The 13,002-nt window shown below is 42.4% G+C and overlaps 1 protein-coding gene and 1 pseudogene across 1 annotated transcript in view; one reads left to right on the top strand and one right to left on the bottom strand.

Moving 5' to 3' along the window:
• RBM20 (RNA binding motif protein 20) overlaps positions 1-13,002 on the bottom strand; it is a 191,062-nt gene that overhangs the window by 162,003 nt on the left and 16,057 nt on the right. The gene's annotated exons all lie outside the window — the stretch shown is intronic.
• The window catches only part of LOC109384882 (eukaryotic translation initiation factor 4B pseudogene), a 39,671-nt pseudogene that overhangs the window by 24,849 nt on the left and 1,820 nt on the right, over positions 1-13,002 (top strand).

The following is a 13,002-nucleotide window of genomic DNA, read 5'->3' as shown; positions in this document are numbered from 1 at the left end:
TCCACAACTAGACTGAAGAACAAAACGACAGCAACTTGTCTGTTCCCCTTCCCCCAATTCCCCAGCACAGTTCCCATCCCTCCAATTCCCCAATAAAAATCTTTAAAAAAAAAAAAAAAAGAAAGAAAGAAAGAAAAAAGAAAGAAGAAAAAACCTAATTTATGTATAGAAGAAAACAAAAGGACTATCCCCAACAGCAATGGACTTTGGAGAGTGGACCCGTGAGAGGTTTTTCCTACTCTCCCACGCCTTAAGCACTATTTGAAAAACCGAGAAGGTTCAGGTCCACAGGACATCCCAGTATGTTAGGGGCACTGGCGCTGCAAGAGAAAGAAGCCGGCTTTCCCACGGTAGGAGAACCGACCATCTCTCAGGGGGCCGCTGTGACCGCCCAGGCCTGGAAAAGTCTCCACGCAGGGGACAGAAGTTACCAACGGAGCATCTTTGGGGGCGCGCAGACTGCACAGGCGGGCGGGCACCCTCCCTGAAGATGGCCCAGGTGTAGCACACTGGCCCCGAGGCTTTGGGCGGACGACCCCGAAAGCTCGGCGGGTCCGAGAGAGGGCAGCAGCTATTCAGGAGAGGCGGACTCCGCTCGGCGGAGACGCAGGGTCCTGGCGCCGGTGACACTCTGCGCGGGGAGCCTCCCCGCTACCGGCTCACTGTGATTTCTCAGGTTTCTAAAGTTTTAAACGCACACAAAGATTGAATTATTTGGAGAGCTCAGCAGAAACAACCAGGATTAAGAAGCGAAAAGCTGATAGAGCCATAACGTGACAAGGGCTGCCACCTCTCCCGCCCTCTGGCCAGCGCCGGTCCGGCTGAAGCCTCACCACTGCCCCCACCCGCAGGGTCCCAGATATCGCCACCCGGCTTGGGAGGACCCGCTCCATGTGCACTAAGGAACGCAGTAAGCAGCGAGGAGGGTCCCCTGAGATTCCCCAGGTAAAAGCAGTCTCAGACATGGAACAGGGATTGTGCATTAACAAGTATCTAACTAGAGACGAAGAAGAATGCCTGATAACAGGCCCTACATATCCACGTGTTTGACCACCCCACCGGGGTGGGGGTGGGGGCTGATGTAAGCATTCGAATTCCTGGAGATGAGCTCTCAGCCTCTGCACCTTGCGGCCAGCTAACAGTTGATCTTCAGACAGACCCTAATGGCATTCGGAAGGAGGCGGTCCTAAAAAATACGAATAACCCCACCAGAGTGGAGGTTCTGTAAATTAATACTTAGAATCCATCCTTTCCAAAACAGAGACTTAAAAGGGAGTCTTAGAAATACTGTTAATAAACATGTAAAAAAGATTTTTAAAAGTCACTATTTCTATTAAATTATTTATTTTAATCTTGAACTAGAGAGATGTGTTTGTTAACAAAAACAGTGCATAATACTTGCATAGGCACTCTACAAATATTAACTAACTCATTCCTAAGGTAGGTGCTGTGGTTACCCCCATTTTATAGAGGCAGTAACTGAGGCCAGGGAGGTTGAAGAACTTTTCCGAGGTCACACAGCTGATGACTGGCAAGGGGCAAAGCTGGAATTCAAACCCAGAGAAAGCGGTTCTCATATCCTCTCATGAAACTCTCATAATTTTCATTGAAACTTCATAAGTTACTGCTGACCTTGAAAACTGGTACAATTTTATTGTAAAGCAGTATGACAAATATACCAAGAGCAATAAAAATATTGATACCTTCTAACCTAGTAATCCCATTCTTGGGAGAAATTCCAAAGCTACAATGCATGAAGATATCCGTTGCTGTAGCATTGATGAGAGTGAAAAACTGATATCATAATTGTCCATCAGTTGATGAATAATTAGATAAATTTTGGTAGATCAGCTCAGTGGACTATCAAGCAGTCATAGAAAATTCAATTATGAAGATGACGCAGCTGCAAAAATAAATTTTTTACAATATATTAAGTAGAAAAAACAGAAGGTAAAGTTGCATGTGATATTTCAAAATATATGTGCATGATCGAACATAAAAGGAATGAAGACAAAATAGGCAAATCATTGAGTCTGACAAAGAGATTACTGGTAATTGCTTTTTCTTTCAAAAATCTCCCTTTATGCTTTACAGTAGACCTGTTATAAATAAAACCTGGAGAGAGGGAAGTATGTGTTAAAGGGCTGATGAGAATAAACCATATTTTCATGAGCTGTGAGCATTCAGGAGAAAGTCTGCAACAGGGATGGTTCTAGTATATTTAAGTGTTCTCTGAGCCAGACTCCCAGTGTTAGCACCAGCAGCCTCGAGCTGTGCTAGGGAACTCCAGCTGAGAGGAACACTGGCGATTCTAGGTCTAACCTCAATCCTACAAAGCATAATAACAGCGAAAGAAGCAAAGGCAAATAACAGGGACTTTTCACACAGTCCAGTTATGAAAAATTAAGGCTCAGACCTCACCTCAGGGGACAATTTAAGGATGTGCCACATTCTTCACTTCCTTGTCTATCTGTGCCAAGTGCCACCCAATAGTCCCTGAGAAAGAGATAAATAATCTTGACCATTTCTTGGATTCACCCTTAAACTCCAAGATGTGAAATCCTTAGACTCCCTAAAGGGTCAAAGTGAGATACAGAAAAACAAGACAAAACTGTTCTCCGTAGCAGGAACAACCTAACAAGATGCTAACAGGTTTCAAGGAGATGAATCCTTAGACTCACCCATGAATAAAGCTGAGTCAAGATAAAAATCAAGACAAACATATTTGAACAACTAAATATGGTAAAATCAAATGCTTTCAGAGAAATGGCATATTATTTTGAATTCCACAACGCTGTTTATCAGGGGTTTGTCCATTCACCAGGTCCAAAGCAACTGCCTTATCCAGAAGTCGGGAGAGCATCTTGCAGTCACAGTGCTTGAGGGCTGTGGCATATATTATACCTTTCCCCACCTCTACCTTTACCTTGTTTTACTAAATGGACACAGCAAAAACTATCAGCTTGGCTGGGAGAGCCAGTCCCTTAAAATTTACTGCAACCAAATGAACGTGAAAAGTTTTCAGAATTGAAAACAACCTTCTGAGCCTCAAAGTGTTATAAGCAAATCCAAAGTTTTATTGAAAAGATCATTAAAGCATGTAAGTGGTTTGCTGAACTGCAGGCAAAAACCCACAAGAGGTTTTTCACACAGAGGGTAATGGCCTATAAACACATCATACTTCATTCTGATTGCTTTTAACAAAAAATGCAAATAACATATGGAAGGAACTTAGTGTTTAAATATCATTCCTCGTCCCCAAAAGTAAAATGACCATAAATGACCACCCTCTCTCTCTCTCTCTCACACACACACACACACACACACACACACACACACACACACACACACCTTTCCCTCAGACTCTATCTGGAAACATTGTCAAAGTTCTCTAGCCACAAACAACCTCACCATCAACAGATCAGCAAAAGTAATTGGCATTTTAAATTAATCTTCCGCTTATCCTCAAAAATGGCTTTGCTGCCATACCAAAAAAAAAATAGCAGGAAGTTTTTCCTCTGCTTAAAGGTGACAATGCCTTAAACAAGTGTTCAGGACAACAGGAACTGAATGAATATACACATTCATGTAAAAGTGGAAAGAAAAACGGCCCGACTGGAACGAACTGTCAATATGTTTCACATAACATCTCCATTTTAAAAATTAATTAAAAAAAAAAAGTTGAGCACTTATCACGATACAGAAGCTTTTTTAAAAAGAGTTTTACTCGAAAAACGCGGCCCATCGGGAACTGCCCTCAGAAGTTCAAAAAGAGCCTTTGTCAGGCAGTTCCTGCCTTCAAGTGAAACTTTAGGCCAAAGAATCTTAAGATTTAGGACCAACTCTGCCCTCTGGCCTCCCCTCCTTTCGCAGGCCTCAAAGAGCAGACTTTAAAAAGATTTCAAAGAGGGAATTTAAGAGGGTTTCTGAAAGTTTTCCCTAGCATTCTCATCACTCAACGTGAACTCTCTGGACAGGAATGACACTTGTTATGTTTTATTTTTTTTTTCCCTCTCCCTCCCTCCACCTGTTGTCCCAAGTCCCTGGCGGTTTGCCAGGGCCATTCGCACTTTCTGCTAGAATGACAAAGTCTCCCCTACAATCCAGCGTTTCCCCTTCAACCCAAGTTCCTGCTTCAAAATGGGTGCCCCTAGAAAAATACATACCAACTAGGGCTACTTAACATCACAAGATGGCCATAAGTTGGTTGGTTGGTTATTTTTTCTCTTTTTTGTTTTGTTTTGTGTTTTCCCCGTATAATAGCTATTTCCACCTTAACTTTTCCCCCCAGTAAGTGAAGCTGGCATGGGTGGAGACACACAAACTCAGCAGGGGATAAGGCTAATAGTCCCTAACTTCCTTTTCAGCCTCCTACTATAGGTAGACCCAGCCACAGCTCAGGATTCCAGGCGGGATGCTTGGCATAAGTAAGTAATTGAGTTAAGGGAGATCTAAAGAAAGACTTCACGTTCACATTCATATGCTAAAAACTCAGTTAAAAATAGACTCAAGAAGAGCCTGACCTCACTTTTAATTTTAGCCTGGTGATGAACATGCCCTAAAGACAGAAAGTCACCGGGCATTTTCCTGAGTGCAATGATCTTTATATTTTTATAAAAAGGAAATGCAGCATGTTCTATTAATAAAAGTGCTGTAGCCTCGGTTAAATATGGACAGTTCGTAAATCAGGGCTCCCTCTGGCTGAACCGCCCAGGGCCTCCGGCTGCCTCACACCCAAGCCCTGGCAAGTGGCAGGCCACATGCAGAGGGGGAAAGTGAGCTGGACTCCCAGGGATCAAAGGCCACAAGGTATGGCTCCCGGACACCTCCCAGGTGACCAAGTGACTCAACCAAGGGCACTGGCCAAGAACTCTTAAAGGGTTCCAGCAAAGATCCACATTGCAGGGTGGAGCCCTGTGTGTTTTGAGATTTAGTGGGGAAAACGGGGGTGAGTTATGGCTGTAAAAGGTAAACAGGACAGAAGGGAGAAAATGTGGTGCTTTCCTCAGAAAAGATAAACAATTTCACCTTTTCCTCCCCATCTCAAAGATGGCGGCGCAGTTAAAGTTGGCCTCCAGCTATCCAGCTGGACTTTTACATGGACCCATCTAACAAGGGTCTTCTCCAGCTGCCCTTGGCTATCGAGCCACATAACAAAATAAAACCTGGCCAGGTGGGAAATAGGCCGCCTTAGAGCACTGAGCCTCCTAAATGGCCATTGCAAACGTAGGCGACGCTGCCCCTCCAGGTCCTGGAGAAAGTGCTGACGAATGTGCAAGGGCTGCAGGGAAAAGAGGTGTCTGTGTCATAAGGCACTTCCAAACGCTCAATCCCCAGGCCAGCTTTGGGATTCTTAGGAACCTCGTGAACCATGCTTCCGCTTTCTCTTCTAAATATACATCGGAGGCCTTGTAAGCTCATGTAATCCTCCCAACAACCACATGAGGTTGGTTGAAGAAACTGAGGGATAGGACAGCAAGGTCACAAAGCTAGTGAGTGACAGGCAGTGCTACTTGAACACAGGTCTCCCAACCCCAAACCCAGGATGGTACAATAGGAAAGGCCCAACCAGGTCCAGGCGGGAGGTATGCAGTCTTTCGATCTTCCTGCCTTTCACTTGGGTAAATTTCTCTCCTTCAGAGGAAGACCAGCTTCGATGTTTTGGTTCTGATTTTTGGTTTTTGTTTTGCTTTTGCTCCCATTTTCCCAAGTTTATATGATGGCTGCTTGTGGAACTCAATGAACCCTCAATCTAAACAATCCCACAATAGTTTGAGCCACAGAAAGTCATAAATTCTACAGAGTAAGATGCAAGACATTGACCTTTGGGGCCAGAGAGATGTGAGTTAACATCCTAGCCCTTCTAATCGCTACCCAGGTGATTTCAAGGGTGTACTCCACAGCCCAAAATTAAATTCAGAGACAGCTGAAAACAGGACTGAACAACTGACTGAGCTGGAGGTTTTACTTATTTTACTTTTATTATGGACATTTTCTAATTATACAAAGGTAGAGAAGACGGTATAATGACATCCCATGTCCCCATCACTCAGCTTCAACAATTATTAACTTTTGATCAATCTTATTTACTCTGTACCCACTACCCATCCTCACCCTCCATACTATTTTTTGAAGCCAATTCCAGATACATCAGTTCATCTATAAATACTTTAGTACATAGCTCTAAAATAGAGTAACTGTTTTTAAATTTTAACATAATCACAGTATCATTATCACAACTATAAATAAATAACAAAATAAATTAATACATGAATAATTGTTTAGCCTCACTATCCAATGTGTTCAAGTGTCTTCTAAATAAATCTCATGATTTTTTTTAGTTGGTTTGAACGAGGATCCGAAGATCATAGACTGCATTTTGCTGATAAGTATTTTTAATCTCTTTTAGTCTATAGATAACCCCTCCTGCTATTCTTATTCTTACAAAAATGTATTTGTTAAAGAAACCAGGTCTCCTGGTCTGAAGAATGTCCCACATTCCAGCTGGTTGATTTTTATCTCCATGGTGTTGTTTTGACATGTGCCTCTGTCCCCTGTATTTTCTATAAACTGGTAGTTAGATCTTGAGCCTGGCAAAGATTCAGGTTCTATTTCTGATAGTGCTGTGTACTTCCCGCTGCATCACCTCAATAGGCACATGATGCCTGGAGTCTTTCTCTTCTGTCACATTAAGATTGATCAGTGGGTTTGAATGTCATCAGCCTAATGCAACCATTATAAAGTTTCCCATCAGCTTGACCTAATGTTTCAGCAGCCATTTAATAATCATGTTTTATAATAAGTCTAAACTCATTAATTATAATGAGTCTAAACTCATTATTTCACTATAGGAGATGCAAAGTGGTGATGTTCCAATTCTATAATTCCTTCTTTATTTATTGGATGGGATTCTTCTATAAAGAAGAACTTTTCCTCATCAACAATTTGGGTACCCTAAGGTAACTAGTAAGAAAGGGCAGAATAAATGTCTGATTCTTTTCCTTCCTTGACCAGTTTTCAGAATGAGTTGGTTCTCCAACATCTTCCAGTGGAGACCACTGAATTTTTTACCCAGGGATTTTAATATATTTGATGTATGATGTATGTTAATCCACTATAGTTTTTCTTTTTCATGCTCAAATTCTTCCATATTTGGACAACGGGAGGTCCTTCAACTTAGCTCCTGAATCCCTTTGAGAGGACAAAGTGGTCTTTGAAAGCTTCTTTGCTTTCTGATACAAGATATTCCAACCCATTTTGTACATTTCCTGTTCCAGACCTGTAATCAGCCATTTTTCTGAGGAATCTTAGTTCCTTTTCATGGGAAATTATATTTAAAAGCCACAATTTGGATGTTACAGGTGCTATTGCTACTGAGTTGTCATTATTTCTGACTTTTCAGTGGGCAGAGTTAGGAAATACTTTATTTGTTAAAGAAAAAATATAACAAGAGTTCATACTGACATTTCCAATTCAAATTACAAGATTTTTACTTAATATCATTGATTATAAAACTTCTCTCTTTTTTATATACTAAAAACATTGGTTTCTGATTATTTTAACGTAATTATTTATATATATATATATATATATATATATATATGATTCAGAATAGTAATACCTATATGATTACTAACAATATTACTAAAAACAGCTTAAGAATTATTTGGAATTTGTTTTGACCTTAAGATAGAGTCTACTATAGATGTATAATCAAATTATTGTGTTTTAAAGTTGCCTGAAATAATTGTGTGTGGTTAAACTACCAACTTGATAAATAAAATTTAAAATTTGCTTCATTTTGCTCTTGATTTGGGGGGGTTCTATTTTAATTACATTTTGTTTATAGTTAAGAAAAACGTCTATGGGGTTCCAAAGTCAAGTCTAACATGCAAAATACATTTAGAAAAATCTAGCTTCTATCCCTGACCAATCCATCCATTTCCTCCCTCCGTGTACAGGTAATCATTTTTATCAATTTACTCTGCCATTTCTTTTAATTATAAACAAATGCATATGTATTTCCAGAATAGAGGAAACCATGCTATCTGTTTTTTCTGCACCCTGCCTTTTTCCCTTAACAATATACCACAGAAATCATCCCATAGCAGTATATACACAGATCACCCTACTTGCTTTTTATAGCTACAGAGAATCCCAGTGTATGGATGTCCTGTAATTGCTTCAACTATTGATGGTCATTTGGGTTGTTTCCAGTCTTTGCTATTACAAAATGCCAGTACGGAAAGCCTTATGCATATGTCTTTTCTTATTTTTGACTGTGTATCTTTGGGATAGAGCTCATGAAAAGGGTTGTTTGGTCAAAAAATAATGCACATGTAATTTTGCTAGATATTGCCAAAACTCCTCCATAGAGGTGGGTACCGTTTTTACATTCCCACCATGAGGTGATATGTTTTACATGCTAACTTCAATATGAAAGAAAGAAAAAAAATCTCTGAAATCTCAGGGGCCTTAATTAAAAACCCATGGGGTTTTTAATTAAAACTATCTAATTCAATTCTCTACATTTTGGACAAAGGAAATTTCTTTTGAGAAAGCGCCGTGATATGCTCAAGGCAATGTCTTTATCCCCAGCCTTTCCTCACTTACATGCACACTTGACACATAATTCTCTCTCCCCTAATTATGTTAGAGAAGTTAGGCACAGTGTTAAATATTTAGATTGAAAATATAGGTTAGTTTGGGCCTCTATGAACCACAATGGGTTCCCTGAATTGGGAAATCAAAGTGGGGGGGTGGGGGGCTTCTCTGTGCTGTGCTTTTTCCTTTCCTAACCCCTTTTCATCCTTTTAACAAACTGCTAATCTGATGTGGATTGAGTGCTGGCTCCTAGCCACACCCACACCACTGAAGAGCATCACCCTGACCTTCCCGTTCCGGTATCCTCCCAGCACCTGAGATTAGGAGGCATGGAGACTTTGTTGGCTATTCCTGCTCATCCCTTTCTTCTAACATCTCTCGTCGGGCTCCTCCCCTCCATCACCACTGCCACCACCTTAATACAAGTAGCTAACATTTAAGGCCACTTAACATACATGATCTCACTTACTCCTCACAATAACACATGATGTAGATGACCTTTCAGCCCCATTTTACACCCAAAGAAATGGATGTGCACAGAGGTTAAGCAACTTGCCCAAGGCTACACAGCTAGCAAGCAAGCAGGGAGCCAGGATGCAAGCCCAGGCACTCCTACTCCAATACCTACCTTCAACTGTTGTGCTATGGTGCTTCCTCACTTCAGATGCTCATTACCTGAGTGCGGGGGGGGCCTCCTAACTGACATCACTACCTCTAGGTGCACACCTGTACACATGCACACGCACGCGCGCGCACACACACACACACACACATGCACGCACGCACACGCACACATGCATGCACACACACCTCTGCTAATTATCCTCTCTTCCCCAATACCCATGTAATCTTCCAGAACACCAATGTCATTACGCCAGACTCCAATTTACAACCAGCTCCTCAAAAGATAACATCCAAACTCTTTACCTTGAGAAACATGGTTCTGTGTCACCAGCATCCTGCTTTATTTTACACTCTCAGCTCTCACTATTCCCCAGCTACCCCATCCCATGTCAGTGCCCCTTAATTAAAAATACACCCTGACCTCCAGCCAAGTGGAATTATTCTGAAGCTTCCAGTTCACCATGGTCTTTCTCATTTCTGAAAATGCATTTCTATCTAGGATGCACTCCTCCCACCTCCATCTATACCTTTCCCTCCTCCATCCACCCCTGAAGCCCTTAGGCATAGATGCAGAATCAGCTCAGGTGGACTCCCTCAGACAACTGGACCTGTCCTTCCTGGAACCTCCACGCTCCATCACCCCTCCATCATCTCCTATAACATGGGTCTCAACCTCACACCCTCTACCCACTCAACCCTATTCTCCACCTGCACTCGTAGGTAATCATTTTATTAGGTTTTCTATTTGTTTATCCTTCCAGTATTTTTATGCAACTACAGTAAATATGAAATATTTACTCTCCCCTTTTCTTACACAAAAGGTAGCAACTATATGCACTTTCTGCACCCTGCTTTTTCCCCATATCCTTGAGATTTCTCTGTAACAGCACACAGAGATGGTCCTCATAGTAGGGGAGGATGTAGCCGAATTTGCTCACTAATTCCCTGTTGCTGGACAAGTAAGTGGCTGTCCCAGTCTTTGGGGCCCTGGTTTCAAGGGACCAAGTGGGACCTAGCCCTTCCTGCTCCTTATCCAACATCAAGGTCCCACCAGATACACAGCTCAGGTGTCCGCCAAAGACAGTCCAACTAGACTGGCCACAATCAGAGCCAGGCCACAATAAGAGTCACTGATGCCTGGGCTGGGGGAGCTGCCCAGGCTCCGCACCTTCTTTTACCTCCAAGAATCACACAGGAGCAGAGGCCGATGCCACGATCTTCTAACATCTTGTACTTTCATTTTAGCTCCCTGAACCACAAAACTCAGATCCTGGAGTCACATATCATTCACATCCTAGATGGGCTCAGAGAAGAAACAAATGCCGCCATGTAACAATGTCTAAGCTTGGCATTTTTTATTAACAATTCATCTAGTCCTTCCAGAAATATTTAGTGAGCAGCCTCTAAGTGCCAGGTATTATTCTTAGGCTAGGGAGGGAATGGGATTAGTAAATAAAACTCCCCTGCTCTTGGAGAGCTTACATGGCACAGGCAGGGTAGGAGGAGATATAATAGACAATAAAAACATAATAAGAAAGCAAAGTTATGTAATCTGTTACAAGATGACAGGTGCTATGGGGAAAATAGAGCAAGGTAAGGAAGGTGCAGGCCAGGAAGGTGCAAGATGCAATTTAAATAGGGTAGTAAGGAGTAGGTCTCATAGAGAAATCATGGGCAGTATCTTATTTTCTGAACAACTCCTTTCTGTAACTGCCACAGGTCAACCGTCATGACCACAGCCACAATGAAACTGTCATTATTGCAAATGCCAAGGTAATAACTTAGTATCCCAGTGTTGCGGTTGCCTTGAGTCGCGTTGTTTTAGAAATTGCTTGAATAAGCAGTGATCCAGAAATTTCTATCATTGAAAAGGTTTGATGCAACAGGGTTTAAGGGGTGTTCCAAGTGATCATTTCCCCCGTATCTCCTACTTGGATCGAATCTCACAGAAGAAATTCAGCCTGGAATTTGCCTGTAGCTTTCAAGGCACAATTAGATCCCTGGCTGGAGATGACTGAGGGACACAAAAAAGGTTACATTTGATACACACGGATGCAGCACTTTATTCCTATCAAAGTATGTGTACATGTGATGTCACTGATTGTTATAACAAACCCCATATCCAATAACAAGCCCACATCCTGACCCCACCTTTAACAAATGTGAGAGGCAAGTGCCTTACCTCTGTTCACACAGTGGACTGAAGGTGGACCCCAGACCAAAGCTCAGGTTTCTTACTTCCTGGGTGTGCGCCCCCCAATTATACTACCTCTCCAAACATAAAGGCGAGGTATTTGTGTCTCTCTACCCCTTTCAGACAGGCAGGCTGAATAAAACATAAGTTGAAGAAAACCAAGATTTGGTCTCACATCAACTCTCACCCATGAGACCATCCTGAATGGTCTTTCTCATCAACAAGTCAGTTACATTACGTCGTGTCGCAGTTAAATTGCTCATTCTCTCATGTATTCAACAAACTACATGCCCGGGACCCTGCCAGGTGCTGAGGACACCAAGACCAAAGACACTGGCCCTGCCCACAAGGACTTCATGGGGTCTTTAGGAGAGACCAACAAGAGATAAGTGTGGGGTGAATACTACAGTGGGGGCCACAGGGCACTACAGGAAAGGGGCAGCCAACCCCCTTCCTGTGTGGGGTCAAGGGAAGCTCCCTAGAAGAGGTGAGGTCTGCACAGAATCCATAAAGATGGAAGGAATGTTTGAGTTGAGGAGCAAGTTGTATAGTAGAGAGAGCAGGAAGGCAGCTTAGAGAGTAAGCCCAGGACTGGACAGCTAAATGGGGGCAGATTCAGAAGGGCTTCTAGTCTGAATCTCAACCTACAGGCAACCAGAAGCCAGAGCAAGGCTTTAAGGAAGCAGATGACAAGATTAAGGCTGGGCTGGTGTGGAGAAAAGGAAGATCTGAGGACAGGCCCAGCTGGAGGCAGGAGGAGAATCCGGGAGGCCTGAGCTAAGGCAGTGGTGATGGGCATGGAAGGAGGGGGGTGCGAGGTGGAACAGGTCAGAAGGCCTGGCTCTGAGCCTGGGCTCTTCAATCATTGGCCAGGGGACCCTGAACTACGAGTACTTACTTAATCCCTACCTACTTCACAGAGTTGTAGAAGGATTAAACGGGATAACCTGGGAGGGGAAAGAGTGTCCTAAGAACCCTACAGCATGGCGGGAATACAATGCTGTTCACTCACCTTCTGCACTGCTGCATCTGTAGATACCTCATTACTAGGAGACTTTAAATGACACAGGCACATAAGTTTCTCTGCTCACTTAACTTCCCTAGGGGCTGAGTGGCCTTTGGTAAATCTCATCTTCCTTCTGGACCTGGCTTTCTTTTCTATAAAGCAAGAGAACTGAATTAGGTGATCTCAAGGGTCTCTTCCAGCTTGAAGTTCTGCAGTTGTGTTGTCTTATTCATCCCATGTCCCACTCCCATGATAATAACTATTTGTCAAGTGAAAAATTATTGAAGGAAGATTCATCAATAGAAGAAAAAACAAACTAAGCTAACAAGTGACCAACCCTGAAAACTACGGTGAAAAAGTCTTGTATTCTTTAAATGCCTTGAAGGGTCCTATTAACATGATCCATTCAAAGACATAATAATAAAAATTCAAAGGTGTTTTTGCCCAAAAAATGATTCTTATGTATAATATCTGTGATCCTAAAAGGTTAAAGTATCATTGGCCTAGATATTTACCCAAGAAAATGAAAAGGTATGTCCACACACCAAAAAAAAAGCCTTTGTGTTCTCTCTCT

Source organism: Hipposideros armiger, unplaced genomic scaffold, assembly GCF_001890085.2.
Source record: "Hipposideros armiger isolate ML-2016 unplaced genomic scaffold, ASM189008v1 scaffold_105, whole genome shotgun sequence".
Taxonomy (NCBI): Eukaryota; Metazoa; Chordata; class Mammalia; order Chiroptera; family Hipposideridae; genus Hipposideros; species Hipposideros armiger.
This window is presented reverse-complemented; position numbering and strand designations above follow the sequence as displayed.